At 41.3% G+C, this 16,254-nt stretch overlaps 1 protein-coding gene across 2 annotated transcripts in view; it reads right to left on the reverse strand.

Moving 5' to 3' along the window:
• The window catches only part of ATP7A (ATPase copper transporting alpha), a 135,040-nt gene that overhangs the window by 61,042 nt on the left and 57,744 nt on the right, over positions 1-16,254 (reverse strand). The window lies entirely within an intron of this gene.

Raw genomic sequence — 16,254 nt, forward strand, 5'->3', positions numbered from 1 at the left:
GTTTGTTTATTTGAACTGACATAAGGGTTCACTGGGGCTCTATGCCTGCACAATGAGTCCACTGCTCCCAACAGCCAATTTTATCCTCTCCCCCTTTTTTCTTTTCTGTCCTTTCCTCTCTTTTCTTTTCTTTTCTTTGATTCCATAGGAAAGAAAGCATTTGAGAGGCAAGAGAGAAGCAGAGGAAAAGAGAAAGAATTACAACTGCAGCACTTGCTTCACCACTCACGAAGCTTCCCCGCTGCAGGTCCTTGTGCACTGAGCCGCCACTGAGCCACCACCACCAGGCCCTATGAATTATTTTAAAAGAATGAAGGAGAATTCTGTAGCACATGATTAACAAAATAATATTTGCATTATTAATATACTTTACATATGATCAAGAGACCATTTTTATGTCATAATGAACAAAGATGTGATTCCAGGATCTTATTAAGTCTTTCTCTTTTAGTCACTATTCAGTGACATCATTTCTTATATATTTTTTATTATCTTTATTTTGTATAGAGACAGCCAGAAATTGAGAGGGAAAGTGATGATAGAGAGGGAGAGAAGACAAAGAGACACCTGCGGCCCTGCATCACCACTTGTGAGGCTTTCCCTCCGCAGATGGGAACCAGGGGCTTGAACCTGGGTCCTTGTGCACTGTAATGTGTGCGCTCAATCAGGTGCACCACCACCCAGCCCCAGTTTCTTATATTAAGAGTCTTGCTTGCCACTAGATTTTTATTCACCCTGCTGAACTATACAGCACTACTTTTAGTGAAGGTTGGTGGATGACAAAAGTTTTCTACCTTCGCATCTCTGAGAATGTACTATCATGTTTTATTTTTTAACACAGTTATATCTTATTTATTTATTTATTTATTGTATTTTTTTTTTTACCAGCTCGGCTTATGGTGGTACGGGGGATTGAACCTGGGACTGTGGAGCCTCAGGCATGAGAATCTCTTTGCATAGCCATTATGTTATATACTCCTGCCCTTGTCATATGGTTCATATGAGATTGTAATTCAGTTTGGTATTCTAAAATTGAAGGACGGGAGTCGGGCTGTAGCGCAGCGGGTTAAGCGCAGGTGGCGCAAAGCACAAGGACCGGCATAAGGATCCCGGTTCAAACCCCGGCTCCCCACCTGCAGAGGAGTCGCTTCACAGGCGGTGAAGCAGGTCTGCAGGTGTCTATCTTTCTCTCCTCCTCTCTGTCTTCCCCTCCTCTCTCCATTTCTCTCTGTCCTATCCAACAACAACAATAATAACTACAACAATAAAACAACAAGGGCAACAAAAGGAAATAAATAAATAAAATAAATATTAAAAAAAAAATAAAATAAAATTGAAGGACAACTATGGAGAACAGTATGAAGAACCTTAAACAACTAAAAATGGAAATAATAGCTTATGATCCAGTAATATCATACTTATACAAAACACATAAAAACATTAATTCCTAGGGACAAATGCAACCCCCCCCTGTACTCATAGCTACATTATTCACAACAGACATAATTTGGAAACAACCTAAATGTCCAATAACAGACGACTGCATAAAGAATTTATAGGACATATACTCAATGAAGTACTACTCAGCAATTTAAAAAGATGATATTATGTCCTTTGGGACAAAACAGATGAACCTGGAGGTAATTATGGTCAGTGAAGTAAGTAAAGAGATGAAGAGGGAGTCAGGTGGTAGCGCAACAGGATAAGCGCACATGGCACGAAGCGCAAGGACCAGAGGAAAGATCCCGGTTCGAGTCCCTGGCTCCCCACTTGCAGGGGAGTCGCTTCACAGGCAGTGAAGCAGGTCTGCAGGTATCTATCTTTCTCTCCCCCCTCTGTCTTCCCCTACTCTCTCCATTTCTCTCTGTCCTATCTAACAATGACATCAATAACAGCAACAATAATAATAACTACTACAACAATGAAAAACAATGACAACAAAAGGGGAAATAAATAAATCAAAAAATTTTAAAAAAGAAGAAATGAAGAAAAACTACTAAATGGTTTCACTCATGTGTTGAATATAGAGAACTGACATCTGCACTTAACCGGTGCGCCACCGCTGGACTCTGGAATACAAAGAATTGAAGCACGTGAACTTGAAAAAAATAGTCAACCCTTATCGAACACCTTTTGAGAACTATGGTAGTTATCATGGAGGAGGGGGACATAACTTTGGTGGTGGGAGTGGTGTGAAAATATAGTCCCTGTTGTCTTACAATTTTGTATATAACTATTAATCTCTAATTAAAATATACAACAGAAGATTAGAACATGAAAATGAAGAACAAGACTTCTGAAATGATTATGTAAAGAGTTCAGCAAATCCTCTCAAAAAGAAATCAATGATAAAACTGGAAAAGTTTTCAAAAGCCAAGCATTGAATGAGTGGAAAATAATAAAGGAGTATACAACAAGGTATCAAGAATATCTACTGAATAAATATCAGTAATGGTAGAGTAAGTATCTCACAATACTCTCTACCTTATCAAATCAATAATAAAGCTGGAAAAAATATACAGAGTGGGGAGTCGGCTGTAGCACAATGGGTTAAGTGCAGGTGGCACAAAGCGCAAGGACCCACGGAAGGATCCCGGTGAGGCCCTGGCTCCCCACCCGCAGGAGAGTCACTTCACAAGCGGTGAAGCAGGTCTGCAGGTGTCTGTCTTTATCTCTCCCTCTCTGTCTTCCACTCCTCTCTCCATTTCTCTCTGTCCTACTCAACAATGACGACAACAATAATAACTACAACAATAAAACAACAAGGGCAAGAAAAGGGAATAAATAAAATAAATATTTTAAATATATATATATATATATATATATACAGGAGTCTTTACTATGACAAGGTTAGCTTTGGGGACATACAACAGGAGGAATACCAAAGGAGACCACCGGGGACCGAAACAAGACGGGACTAGAATGACCATAAGAACCCAATAAATCACCCGTGAGTACAAACACATGTGGCTGGTGACAGAGAGGAGAGAGGAGCCTAAGGAGAGATTAAGTGACTGCTAACAGTTCAGCAGTTTATCAGTTGAGACACCACCTCCAGTCTGCTCCACCAACAAGGGAACAGCTTAAGGGAGGAGAGGACTCCCCAGAGACTCACCAAGTGCAACTCTGAGTCTCCATTGCTACTGGCTCAGAATCTGGAGCAGTGGCAGGGAGGGACACCAGGGGACAGAGATCTAACCAGGAAACTCAGGAGAAGACCTATACCTCGGTGGCATAGCTGAGGGGCTATGAAAGTATCTTTGCATAACCACTGGATTATCTCTGCCACACCCTGCTTTATCTCTTGGTCAGGAGTCAGTGATTAAGCTAAGAAGCCTATTAATAGTTTAAAAGCCCTCAGTCTCCCATAGCCTACAGGGAAGAAAAAAAAAAGAGGCTTTTAAACCACTGAGCTCCAACTCAGGGATTGAAAAAACTGTTAACTTCCACCACGGTAAACCCTTTAATTAACTTACTTAGACACTAGATGGAAGCATCAAACCCTTCTCAGACAAGCAACAGTTGAAGGAAGCAACCATCACCAAGCCTGCCCTGAAAGAAGTTCTGAAAGGTCTCCTATAAACAACCAGACCACCACAAATAGGACATATATCAGAACACTCTAAAACTCTACAAGAACGGCGTTAAATTATCTTCAATCTTTGATATCAATAAATGTCAATGGCCTGAATTCACCTATTAAAAGACACAGAGTAGGAAGATGGATCAGAAAACACAACCCAACAATATGTTGTCTACAGGAAACTCACCTAACTCAACAAGACAAACACAGACTTAAAGTGAAAGGATGGAAAACTATCATACAAGCCAATGGCCCATAAAAAAGGGCAGGAAAAGCTATTCTCATATCTGACATGATAGACTTTAAAATAGATAAGATTAAAAAAGATAGGAATGGACACTACTTAATGCTCAGAGGATCAGTCAATCAAGAGGACTTAACAATTATTAACATCTATGCACCCAAGGAGAAGCCATCTAAATACATCAAACGTCTACTGAAAGAGCTACAGCAATATATTAACAGCAACACAATCATAGTAGGGGACTTCAACACCCCACTCTCTCAACTTGACAGATCATCCAGGAAGAAAATCAGCAAAGACATAAGGGAGCTAAATGAAGAGATAAATAAACTAGAACTATTGGACATTTTCAGAGTCATTCATCCCAAGAAACTGGAATGCACACTTTACTCAAATCCACATGGGTCATTCTCAAGGATAGACCATATGTTAGGCCACAAAGACAGCATCAGCCTATTCAAGAGCACTGAAATCATCCCAAGCATCTTCTCAGACCACAGTGGAATTAAACTAACACTTAACAATCAACAAAAGATTAGTAACAGTCCCAAAATGTGGAAGCTCAACAGTACACTTCTTAACAACTTCTGGGTAAAAGAGGAAATCAAGGAAGAAATCAAAATGTTTCAAGAATTCAATGAAAATGAAGACACAAGCTATCAAAATATCTGGGACACAGCTAAAGCAGTCCTAAGAGGGAAGTTCATAGCTATACAAGCACACATTAGGAAACAAGAAAAAGCACAAATAAACAGCCTAATTGCACATCTTAAAGACCTAGAAGAAAAACAACAAAGGAATCCTAAAGCAACCAGAAGGACAGAAATCATTAAAGTTAGGGAAGAAATAAATAACATTGAGAATAGGAAAATCATACAAAAGATCAATGAAAGTAAATGTTGGTTCTTCGAAAGAGTACAAAAATTGACAAAACTTTAGCCAGACTCACAAAACAAAAAAGGGAGAAGACCCAAATAAATCGGATAATAAATGAAAGAGGAGATATCACAACAGACACTGCAGAAATTCAACATATCATGCGAGGCTTCTATGAACAACTATATGCCACCAAGCTACAGAACCTGGAAGAAATGGATGATTTCCTAGATACCCACCAACTTCCAAAACTACGTAAAGAGGAAGTAGATAACATGAACAGGCCCATCACAGCTAATGAAATTGAAACAGTTATCAAAAATCTTCCCAAAAATAAAAGTCCTGGACCAGATGGTTTTACAAATGAATTCTACAAAACCTTCAAAGAAGAACTAATACCTCTACTTTTAAAAATCTTCGAGAAGATTGAAGTCACTGGAATACTCCCTGCCAGCTTCTATGAAGCCAACATCACCCTGATACCAAAAGCAGACAGGGACACAACCAAAAAAGAAAACTACAGACCAGTATCTCTGATGAACATAGATGCGAAAAATTGAACAAAATTCTAGCCAACCGGATACAGCAGTATATCAAAAAGATTGTTCATCATGACCAAGTGGGATTTATCCCAGGCATGCAAGGTTGGTTTAATATACGTAAATCAATCAATGTGATCCACCACATCAACAAAAGCAAGACCAAAAACCACATGGTCATATCAATAGATGCAGAGAAAGCCTTTGACAAAATACAACATCCCTTTATGATCAAAACACTACAAAAAATGGGAATAGATGAAAAATTCCTGAAGATAGTGGAGTCTATATATAGCAAACCTACAGCCAACATCATACTCAATGGTGAAAAACTGGAAGCATTTCCCCTCAGATCAGGTACTAGACAGGGCTGCCCACTATCACCATTACTATTCAACATAGTGTTGGAAGTTCTTGCCATAGCAATCAGGCAGGAGCAAGGAATTAAAGGCATACAGATTGGAAGAGAAGAAGTCAAACTCTCCTTATTTGCAGATGACATGATAGTATACATGGAAAAAACTAAGGAATCCAGCAAGAAGCTTTTGGAAATCATCAGGCAATACAGTAAGGTGTCAGGCTATAAAATTAACATTCAAAAGTCAGTGGCATTCCTCTATGCAGACACTAAGTTAGAAGAAATTGAAATCCAGAAATCAATTCCTTTTACTATAGCAACAAAAACAATAAAATATCTAGGCGTAAACCTAACCAAAGAAGTGAAAGACTTGTATACTGAAAATTATGAGTCACTACTCAAAGAAATTGAAAAAGACACAAAGAAGTGGAAAGATATTCCAAGTTCATGGGTTGGAAGAGTTAACATCATCAAAATGAATATATTACCCAGAGCCATCTACAAATTTAATGCTATCCCCATCAAGATCCCAAGCACATTTTTTAGGAGAATAGAAAAAATGCTACAAAAGTTTATCTGGAACCAGAAAAGACCTAGAATTGCCAAAACAATCTTGAGAAAAAAGAACAGAACCGGAGGCATCACACTCCCAGATCTCAAACTGTATTCTAGGGCCATTGTCATCAAAACTGCTTGGTACTGGAACATGAACAGACACAGTGAACAGTGGAATAGAATTGAGAGCCCAGAAATGAGGCCCCACACCTATGGACATCTAATCTTTGACAAAGGGGCCCAGACTATTACATGGAGAAAGCAGAGTCTCTTCAACAAATGGTGTTGGAAACAATGGGTTGAAACATGCAGAAGAATGAAACTGAATCACTGTATTTCATCAAATACAAAAGTAAATTCTAAGTGGATCAAGGACTTGGGTGTTAGACCACAAACTATCAAATACTTAGAGGAAAATATTGGCAGAACTCTTTTCTGCATAAATTTTAAAGACATTTTCAATGAAATGAATCCAATTACAAAGAAGACTAAGGCAAGTATAAACCTATGGGACTACATCAAATTAAAAAGCTTCTTCACAGCAAAAGAAACCACTACCCAAACCAAGAGACCCCTCACAGAATGGGAGAAGAGCTTTACATGCCATACATCAGATAAGAGTTTAATAACCAACATATATAAAGAGCTTGCCAGCCTCAATAACAAGACAACAAATAACCCCATCCAAAAATGGGGGGAGGACTTGGACAGAATATTCACCACAGAAGAGATCCAAAAGGCTGAGAAACACATGAAAAAATGCTCCAAGTCTCTGATTGTCAGAGAAATGCAAATCAAGACAACAATGAGATATCACTTCACTCCTGTGAGAATGTCATACATCAGAAAAGGTAACAGCAGCAAATGCTGGAGAGAGTGTGAGGTCAAAGGAACCCTCCTGCACTGCTGGTGGGAATGTAAATTGGTCCAGCCTCTGTAGAGAACAGTCTGGAGAACTCTCCAAAGGCTAGAAATGGACCTACCCTATGACCCTGCAATTCCTCTCCTGGGGATATATCCTAAGGAACCCAACACACCCATCCAAAAAGATCTGTGTACACATATGTTCTTGGCAGCACAATTTGTAATAGCCAAAACCTGGAAGCAACCCAGGTGTCCAACAACAGATGAGTGGCTGAGCAAGTTGTGGTATATATACACAATGGAATACTACCCAGCTGTAAAAAATGGTGACTTCACTGTTTTCAGCCGATCTTGGATGGACCTTGAAAAAATCATGTTGAGTGAAATAAGTCAGAAACAGAAGGATGAATATGGGATGATCTCACTCTCAGGCTGAAGTTGAAAAACAAGATTAGAAAAGAAAACACAAGTAGAACCTGAAATGGAATTGGAGTATTGCACCAAAGTAAAAGACTCTGGGGTGGGTGGGTGGGGAGAATACAGGTCCATGAAAGATGATGAATGACATAGTGGGGGTTGTATTGTTAAATGGGAATCTGGGGAATGTTATGCATGTACAAACTATTGTATTTACTGTTGAATGTAAAACATTAATTCCCCAATAAAGAAATAAATTATAAAAAATTAAAAATATATATATATATATACAGAATGAATTTTTTCAGTAAGTTAGACATTAAACAGAAGTTTGCAGCAATCCAGGAAGCATTTACTAAAGAAAACCAGGTTAATAGTAATAAGATAGTAACTTGTATAATATTATCATTAATCTGTCTTATTCCCATTCAAAGTTTGGCGTCGTGCGAAGATTATAGCGGTTTTGAAACCAAAGAAAGACGCAACACTGGCCGCCAGCTATAGACCAATTTCTCTCCTCTCCGTGTGTTACAAACTCCTTGAGAGGCTGCTTCTGTCACGTATTTCTCATCTTACAGAGAAATTCCTATCACCCGCCCAAGCTGGTTTCCGCCCAGGATGATCTACCTGCGAACTAGCCCTGGCCCTCTCAACTTACATTGAAAATGGATTCCAGAAGAATTTAAAGACAGGTGCTGTCTTTGTTGATCTCACAGCAGCCTATGACACGGTCTGGCACCGTGGACTCCTAGTCAAGATCTCAAGATGCCTGCCTCCATGGGTGGCCAACACTGTATCGTTTCTTCTTCAAAACAGAAGATTCCAGGTGCACCTGGGTGACAAGTCTAGCAGATGGAGACTTGTCTCAAGTGGCCTCCCCCAGGGCTCTGTTCTGGCTCCTACACTATTTAATATTTACATCACTGACCTCCCAGAAACTTCTTCAAGGAAGTTCATCTACGCCGATGATATCTGCTGTGCAACTCAGGCATCAAAGTTCGACATCCTCGAGGAAACACTCACAAAAGACATGTCTCTGATATCTGATTACTGTAAAAAATGGCAACTAATCCCTAGCACTGCAAAAATGGTATCATCTGTTTTCCATCTACACCATGCCTCGGCCTCGTGTGAGCTTAATGTGCAGCTTGGCGATACGAGAATCCGGCATGAAGCCCAGCCAGTCTATCTTGGTGTTACTCTCGATCGCACTCTGTCATTTCACGAACATCTCATAAAAACTGCAGCAAAGGTGGGCGCGAGGAATAACATCATTGCAAGACTGGCCAGCTCCTCATGGAGCGTGAGCGCTTCCACACTACGATCATCATCTCTGGCATTATGCTATTCCACTGCAGAATACTGTGCCCCAGTATGGTTCCGTAGCCCCCATGTCCACTTGGTTGATTCCAAATTATATTCCTCCATGAGGATAATTTCTGGAACCATCCGTTCCACCCCGGTTCCATAGCTGCCAGTTCTTTTTTTTTAAAATTTTTTATTTAAGAAAGGATTAATGAACAAAAACATAAGGTAGGAGGGGTACAACTCCACACAATTCCCACCACCCAATCTCCATAACCCACCCCCTCCCATGATAGCTTTCCCATTCTCTAGCCCTCTGGGAGCATGGACCCAGGGTCATTGAGGGTTGCAGAAGGTAGAAGGTCTGGCTTCTGTAATTGCTTCCCCGCTGAACATGGGCGTTGACTGGTCGGTCCATGCTCCCAGTCTGCCTCTCTCTTTCCCTAGTAAGGTGTGTCTCTGGATGGCTGCCAGTTCTTAGCAACATCGCCCCGCCAGATATTCGTCGGGATGCGGCATCATCTAAGTTCATTTCCCATGTCTACGCTCGACCGGACCTGCCAATATACGCGGATATCTTCGCCTACCCTGTCCAACGCTTGACGTCTCGTCACCCAATCTGGTCCCCTATGCCTACACTGAACTTCTCTGTTCCAGTCTCTTGGAAACAGAGTTGGCAGTCAGCTGAGGTAAAGAACAAACACCTCATCACAGACCCCTGCAAGTGTCAACCCAGCTTTGACCTAGCACGTTATGATTGGGCCCTCCTCAATCGCTATCGAACAGGCCATGGCCGGTGCGCTGCTATGTTCCATCGCTGGGGAGCCAGAGACGACCCAAACTGCCCCTGCGGCTACAGACAAACTATGACCCACATAGTCAACGACTGCCACCTCTCCAGATTCAAAGGAGGTCTCGAAACTTTACATCAGGCTCAACCTGACGCTGTTGACTGGCTACGGAAGAAGGGCAAACGCTAGAAGAAGAATTCCCATTCACTCACTTCAGGTCTGTTGTAATCTCCAACTGTAGTGAAAAATAGCATCAGAGAAGCCAACAGAGAAGGCAGAAATGGTTAGAGCTCATTCATAGCCTCATTCCCAGAGAACAGTCTTCATTTAACTTATCTAGTGGCTCACTGAAATATCTCACTCATAAAGAGTTCTATAATCAGGGCCAGGTGGTGACACACCTAGTTGAGCACACATATTACAGTGCTTAAAGACCGGGGTTGGAGCCCCCGGTCATCACCTGCCATGGGAAAGCTTTACGAGTGGTGAAGCAGTGTTGTAGATATCTCTCTCCCTCTCTATCACTCTCTTCCCTCTCAATTTCTGGCTGTCTCTATCAAATAAATAAAGATTTTTAAAATGATAAAAGTAACAATAACAAACCTTTAAAAGAAAAGATATCTGTAATCTGCATTTGCCCTGTGAGTATAGAAAATTTTTTTCCCCCTAGGGCTGGATGATAGCTCAGCTGGTAGGGCATATGCCTCGTTAAGTGCACAGGAAGGGTTTTTCTCCTGGCACCACAAGTGTGTGCCATGGCACTGGGAAGCTCCAGTGCTGTGGCTTCTCTTGTCTCCTCTGCCTGCCTCTCTCTCCCTCACAAACAGAAAGAATGAAAAAGTCAGCCTAACAGGGAGTCGCTTCACCAGCGGTGAAGCTGGTCTGCAGGTGTCTATCTTTCTCTCCCCCCTCTGTCTTCCCCTCCTCTTTCCACTTCTCTCTGTCCTATCCAACAATGACAACATCAACAACAACAACAACAATAATAATAACTACAACAATAAAGCAACAAGGGCAACAAAAGGGAAAATAAATTAAAAAAAAAGAATAAACATTAAAAAAAAATTTAAAAAGAATAGGGAGTCTTCCAATGGAGGGGAAAGAATATGGAACTTGGTAGTGGGAATTCTATGGAATTGCATCCTTCCTATACAACAATCTTTTCAATCATTATTAAGTCTCTAATAAAAAGTTATTTAAAAAATATCTCTGGGGCCCTATTGGGGGAGTCCTGAGATTCTCAAAGAGACATGGTGGGCCTAGACCTCGAATAAATCCCTCTCTCCATTGTTACCTGTCATCTCTATAAGGAACAACACAATAGACCCCTTTGTGGTCCCCCCATAGTACCTTGCCCTCAACTTGGATCAACAACGGTAGAGAATATTCCATCCTCTGAAGGGAGTCTAGACAACATACTCTATGCTACACCTGAGGATGATGGGTCAATATTGGGGCAGCTGGGATTGTTCCTACTCATGACCACAGAATGTGAGCTCAGATCTACAGGGATGCAGACATCACATAGGCTCCTAAGCTGATTATGGGCCCCAGATCACATTGAATCAGTGAAGATTACAGTCAACAGTATCTATACACCTCTTGCATATTTGGGAGCTACTCTCTTCCCTGATTCACCTTTCTGGTCCTTTTTTCAGCCATGATATTATCTGCCCAGACAATAACCAGGATCCACCTGCATTTCAGATGTCAGGCTCAGGGAAAAAAAACTAGTATAGCCACAAACCCTTTGGAATATAACTAAAATATGCCTACTAGCTATCTACAAAATGGAGAACCCCCAACTCTTCATCTGCAGTATTCCAGCCTTTAGGTTCATGATTAGTCAACTTGTTTGATTTTATATGTTAACTCTCTTTTCAGCCACCAGGTTCCAGATGCTAACAGGATGCCAACTAGACTTCCCTGGACAGACAACCCCACCAATGTGTCCCGGAGCCCCACTTCCCCAGAACCCCACCCCACTAGAGAAAGAGTGAGACAGGTTGGCAGTATGGATCGACCTGTGAACGTCCATGTTTACCAGGGAAATAATTACAGAAGCCAGACCTTCCACCTTCTGCATCCCACAACGACCATGGATTCATACTCCCAGAGGGATAAAGAATAAGAAAGCTATCAAGGGGAGTGGGTGGGATATGGAGGTCCGGTGGTGGGAATTGTGTGGAGTTGTACCCCTCTTATCTTATGGTTTTGTCAAGGTTTCCTTTTTATAAATTAAAAAAAATATATATCTCTCCTGTCACTAGCTAACTACCAAACTAGAAAAGCAGAGATTTCAGTAGGCACTCATGATAAAAATGTAGACTTTTATAAATTAGTTCAGAAAAGTCACCAGACAAAAATGACAAAGAACAGCAATAACAAACTCTTGGTGGGAGAGGAAGAATTTCATTCCCAGAGTTGCCACATTAGAGTCTCAAAAAAAAAAAAAAAAAAAAAGCTATGAATCATGAAATGTAACAAGAAAGTATGGTCCATTTACAGGAATCTGACCCTGGGGAAGCTCATGTATTTGACTTACTGGATGAAGATATATATGCAAAGAACATAAAAACACTAATTCAGGGGCCGGGCATCAGTGCACCTGGTTGAGCACATATGTTACAATATACAAGAACCCAGGTTCAAGCCCCCAGTCTTGACCTGCAGGGGAAAAGCTTCAAAAGTGTTGAAGCAGTGCTGTAGGTGTCTCTCCTTCTCTACTTCTCTCTACCCTCTCCATTTCTCTGTCTCTATCCAATAATAATTAATTAAATAAATATTTTTAAAAACACTAATTCAGGAGCTCAGACAGTTATATAACTGTAAGAGAGCACACACAAGCCCTTAGCCCCCCACCTGCAGAATGCAAGTCTCATGATTAGGAGGAAAAGAGGTACATGTGTCTCTCTGTCCCTCCCATGCTATTTTCCCCTTCCCTCTCAATTTCTCCGTCTCTATCCAAAATAAAATACCTTTAAAAAGAACATTAGGGGGTCGGGCGGTGGCGCAGTGGGTTAAGCGCATGTGGCGCAAAGCGCAGGGACCGGCGTAAGGATCCCGGTTCGAGCCTCCGGTTCCCCACCTGCAGGGGAGTCGCTTCACAGGCGGTGAAGCAGGTCTGCAGGTGTCTATCTTTCTCTCCCCTTCTCTGTCTTCCCCTCCTCTCTCCATTTCTCTGTGTCCTATCCAACAACGAATTGCGTCAACAAGGGCAATAATAATAATAACCACAACGAAGCTACAACAAGGGCAACAAAAGGGGGGAAAAATGGCCTCCAGGAGCGGTGGATTCATGGTGCAGGCACCGAGCCCAGCAATAACCCTAGAGGAGGAAAAAAAAAAAAGAACATTAATGGGAGTCAGGTGGTAGTGCAGTGGGTTAAGTGCAGGTGGCACAAAATGCAAGGACTGGCACAAGGACTGCCATAAGGATCCTGGCTTGAGTACCTGGCTCCCCATCTGCATGTCTGCAGGTGTTTTTCTCTCCCCCTCTATGTCTTCCCCTCCTCTCTTTATTTCTCTCTGTCCTATCCAACAATAACCACATTAATGACAACAATAATAACTACAACAATAAAAAAACAAGGTCAACAAAAAGAAAATAAATAAATATTTTTTAAAATCCTTAAGCACAGGTGGTGTTTCAAAGCGCAAGAACCAGCGAAAGGATCCCGGTTCAAGCTCCCGGCTCCCCACCTGCAGGGGAGTCGCTTCACAAGCAGTGAAGCAGGTCTGCAGGTGTCTATCTTTCTCTCCCCCTCTCTGTCTTCCCTTTCTCTCTCCATTTCTCTCTGTCCTAACTAACAACGATGACAACAATAATAACTAAAACAATAAAACAACAAGGGAGGGAGTCGAGCGGTAGTGCAGGGGGTTAAGTGCAAGTGGTGCAAAATGCAAAGACCAGCATAAGGATCCCGGTTCTTCACAGGCGGTGAAGCAGGTCTGCAGGTGTCTACCTTTCTCTCCCCTTCTCTGTCTTCCGCTCCTCTCTCCATTTTTCTCTCTCCTATCCAACAACAATAACTACAACAATAAAGCAACAAAAGGGAATAAATAAATAAATAAATAAAATATTTTTTAAAACACACAACAAGGGCAAAAAAGGGAATAAATAAATATTTTAAAAAGTAAAAAAAAAAACTCAGCTTCCCCAGAGCCCCACCCTACTAGGGAATGAGAGAGGCAGACTGGGAGTATGGACCAACCAGTCAACGCCCATGTTCAGCGGGGAAGCAATTACAGAAGCCAGACCTTCTACCTTCTGCAGCCCTCAATGACCCTGGGTCCATGCTCCCAGAGGGATAGAGAATGGGAAAGCTACTGGGGAGGGGGTGGGATATGGAGATTGGGCGGTGGGAATTGTGTGGAGTTGTACCCCTCCTACCCTATGGTTTTGTTAATTAATCCTTTCTTAAATAAAAAAAAAAGAATATATCTGGGTGGGGGTATAGCATAATGGTTATGCAAAGAGACTTTCATGCCTGAGGCTCTCAAGTCCTAGGTTCAATCCCCCACACCACCATAAGCTAGAGCTGAGCAATCCTCTGGTTAAAAAAAAAGACTATATCTATGTAAATATAATGTCTATCTATCTAAGTAAAGCTTATACTGCTTTACTTTTAGTCCTTAAACTAATATGACTTTTTTTTTTTTAATTTCTGGTTTAGGGCATGGACCTCAGGAAAAAAAAAAAAAGTAAAAAAAAAAAGTACACTAATTCACAGTGCAGACTGGAACGTTCTTAGCCATGAGCACAGAATGTGAGCTCAGACCAACAGGGATGCAGAGGTTACATAGGCTCCTGTGCTGAATATGGGCCCCGGATCAAATAGATGGGAGTTACAGTTAATAATACTTATATACTTTCCCCATATTTGCGAGCTACTCTCTTTCCTGATCCAGCTTTCTGGTCCTTTTTCCAACTATGACACCATCTCCCCAGACAATAACCTGGGTCCACTTGCATATTAGATGTCAGGTGCAAGCAAAAACTAGTAAAGTCATGGGCCCCTTGGAATATACTAAAATAGATTCACTAGCTTTTTCTAAAACGGAGACCCCAAATCTTCATCTGCAATATTTTGCCTTTAGGTTCATGATTAGTTAACAATTTGTTCTGCTTTATATCTTATCTCTTTTTCAGCCACCAGGTTCCAGATGCTACCATGGTGTTAACCTGACTTTGCTAGGCAGACAATACCACTATGTGTCTTGGAGCCCGCCTCCCCAGATCCCTACCCCTCTAGGGAAAGAGATAGGCTAGGAATATGGATTGACCTGCTATTGCCCTTGTTCAGTGGAGGAGAAGCTATTACGGTAGCCAGACCTTCCAGCTTCTGCTCCCCATAATGACCCTGGGTACATACTCCCAGAGGAATAAAGAATAGGGAAGCTATCAAGGGAGGGGGGCTGGATATGGAGTTCTGGTGATGGGAACTGTGTGGAAGTGTACCCCTCTTAACATATAGTCTTGTCAACATTCACATTTTATAAATAAAATTTTTAATAAAAAACACTAATTACAAATGACATATGGGGAGTTGGGCAGTAGTGCAGTGGGTTAAGCGCAGGTGGCGCAAAGCGCAAGGACGGGTGTAAGGATCCCAATTCGAGGCCCCGGCTCCCCACCTGCAGGGGAGTCACTTCACAAGTGCTGAAGCAGGTCTGCAGGTGTCTATCTTTCTCTCCCCCTCTCTGTCTTCCCCTCCTCTCCATTTCTCTCTGTCCTATCCAACAACAACGACATCAATAACCACAACAATGTTAAACAAGGACAACAAAAGGGAAAATAAATAATTTTTTTAATTTAAAAAGAACTATGGTGGTTAGCACTGGGGCTGGAGGGGACACAGAACTTTGTAATTTTGGTAATGTGGAACCATACCCTGTTATCTTATAATCTTATAAACTACTATTCAATCACTAATAAAAATAGGAAAAAATATGGGTAGGAGAGACAGTATAATGGTTCTGCAAAATAGGAAAAATTAAGTGGCATTATTCTACAAGTTTATTTATTCTGTTTAACTAGACGCCTGACTTGCCTGTTAATACTGATCTGTTTTTTTCTTTCTAACCTTCATATTGCATTCCACAGTATGTCAGTACACAATCTAAATGTTTCCTATCAATGAATGTTTAGAAAAATGATTTACAAAGATTGACAGCATGTTTGAAAAACTGTATGATAAAACATGCCTGAGTTTAGTCTGTGAGCCCTCAGTTTGCAAGCCAGAATGTGTAGATAGCACAGCCAAAGCTTTTTGTGTGTATCATGGGGCTGACAAGGTCGGTATGTATAGACTTGACTCTGCTTCAAGCACCTGCAGTGACAGGCACATACCAGGCACAAAGAAGCAAGAACTAGTAGCAGACATCTCCTTCTATAGTTAAATGAATTTACTGGTTTTCAACCTAATGCTCTGAGAAATATTTTGGTTTCATTTTTAGATTTGTTCCCATCAAAGGTCTGCTACTGGTGTTTCCCAGCTGTTTAATGTTGTTCTTAGTGCTTTGCTCTGTGAGTTGATTAAAAATATTCTGGATGCATCAAAAATTATTTTTAATATGTTTATTTATCTGTCAAAATGAGAAAGAAAAAGGAGAAAAAAAGAGAGCCATAGTATCACTGGCACATGCAATGCCACAGATAAAAATCAGGACTCTAGGCTTTTAAGTTCAAAATTCTAGCCATGGGTTGGGGAGATAGCATT

The sequence above is a fragment of the Erinaceus europaeus genome, chromosome X (assembly GCF_950295315.1).
Source record: "Erinaceus europaeus chromosome X, mEriEur2.1, whole genome shotgun sequence".
In the NCBI taxonomy this organism is placed as follows: Eukaryota; Metazoa; Chordata; class Mammalia; order Eulipotyphla; family Erinaceidae; genus Erinaceus; species Erinaceus europaeus.